We start from the raw sequence: 1,932 nt of genomic DNA, 5'->3' as shown, positions 1-1,932 counted from the left end.
GGTACACCGGCCAGCATACACGCACATACCACTCTCATACATTTAATAGCACAGCATATTTAATTTATTTATAACAATATTTAATTAATTAGCCTAACTAGTATGTTATTTCTTAAGTATTTTACTGTAGCAGTGGCCCCCGAGTGGGCTGAACTACGCTGACGTCACGCCTCCGGGATTACGAATTCCTAGATCGGGCCTTTTAAGCAACGTAACGCAAAACTAGGTTTCGTCGCTCGAAACTATGGTTTCTCGAATTATGATAAAATTGCGCCGGTCTTTGGAAAGTTGGGTTTCTTGCCTCCCAAAAAAATCCTAGTTTCTGCTCAAGAAACTAAGATACTCCAGCTATAACTGCGGTTATTAGGGCTAGAAACCAGGCTTTCATGCCATGAAACCTATGTTTCATGGCTAAGAAACTAGGTTTTTGTTGAGCACGAAACCTGCCGTTTCGTGCGAGGCAACGCTGGGCTTTCTCGATATTATGATACAAATGGCGCGCAGTTGAAAGTGGCGTTTTCTTGACTGAAACCTAGGTTCTTGCTCCCAAAACTAGTTTCTTGCTCACGCAAACTAAGATTCAGCTATTAACTGCGGTTATAGGGCTAGAAACCAGTTTTCGTGCACGATAACCTAGTTTCATTGGGCATAGAACCTGCGTTCTGCCCATGAAACTAGGTTTGGTGAGCCCACGAAACACTGGTTTCGTGCGAGCGAACCGTGGTTTCGTCGCAATTATGCATATCAAAATGGCTTAGCCATACGCGGTGTGCCTGCCGCCGGTGTGTGCCGTTCGTGATGTGCGTGGCTATTTTGACGCGTTGAGTGCCCGTGTGTAGGCGTGTATATGCGTGCGGATTGCGTGTGTTTGCCGCGAGTGCCCAGTGCTGTGTGCATGCGTCACGCGACGCGATGTGTCGTGCGCATATTTTCTATCTTATTTACATAACACACTAGCGGCAAACGCAGCTAAGGGCTTACCGCGTCATATCTTCCTGTGAATCTAGCTAACTTCGCGAATTCCTTGTACACATACGCAATTCCAATTACGCAGCATTTTATTATCACAGGTTTGTGTGTATGCTAGGTAAACACGTGCCGAGGCTTTACAAAGCATATATATTTAGCCATATACACTACATGGATGCTGCTGATACTGGTAGGGAGGCGATATTTCAGTTCTCCCATATCGCAGCTACCAGATACCAGCTAACAGCACATTTAGAATCTTTCTGTACTGTCACATACCAACTACTATCGGCCTATCGTAGCACCGCGCCGCCGGATACGCGCCCCCCCCCCTCTTCTCGCACCTCTAATCTATCTTCTATTCTACTATCTCTGCTCTTTCTTCTCTCTCTCGTCTCTCTCTCTCTCTCTCTTTCTTCTTCTCTCTCTCTCTCTTTCTTTCTCTCTCTCTCTCTCTCTCTCTCTCTCTCATACACACATACATACGCACACTAACATACATAGGTCCTACACGTATGCACGTCAGCACCTACCTGACCACGTAGCTGGTGTAACCTGGCTCTGACGACGACCAGATCAGCGGACATGCCCCGTAGATGCAGGTCTCTGTCAATGCAGTCCATACACTCCTGGTGGCGACCCAACGCGGCCAGGCAGATAATGCTGGACAGACCGCAACACGTTCTATACTCAGACGTGCATGCCGACGAACGGTCAATTTCCATCAAAAGTGACCTTTTTTGCTTAGGGCCGACTTTGTGGAACCGATGTGACTGATATACGACGTCTAACGTATAGAGGAAAGTCTAACATATGTTAGAGTTAGGGTTCGGGTTAAGGTTCATGTTAGTGTTAGGATTAGGCTTAGGGTTAGGCTTAGGGTTAGGATTAGGGTTAAGGTTCGAGTTAGGGTTAGGGGCAAAGCTAGAGTTAAGATTCGAGTTAGGGTTAGGGTTAGGGTTA

Source organism: Priapulus caudatus, unplaced genomic scaffold (assembly GCF_000485595.1).
Source record: "Priapulus caudatus unplaced genomic scaffold, Priapulus_caudatus-5.0.1 Scaffold544, whole genome shotgun sequence".
Taxonomy (NCBI): Eukaryota; Metazoa; Priapulida; class Priapulimorpha; order Priapulimorphida; family Priapulidae; genus Priapulus; species Priapulus caudatus.
This window is presented reverse-complemented; position numbering follows the sequence as displayed.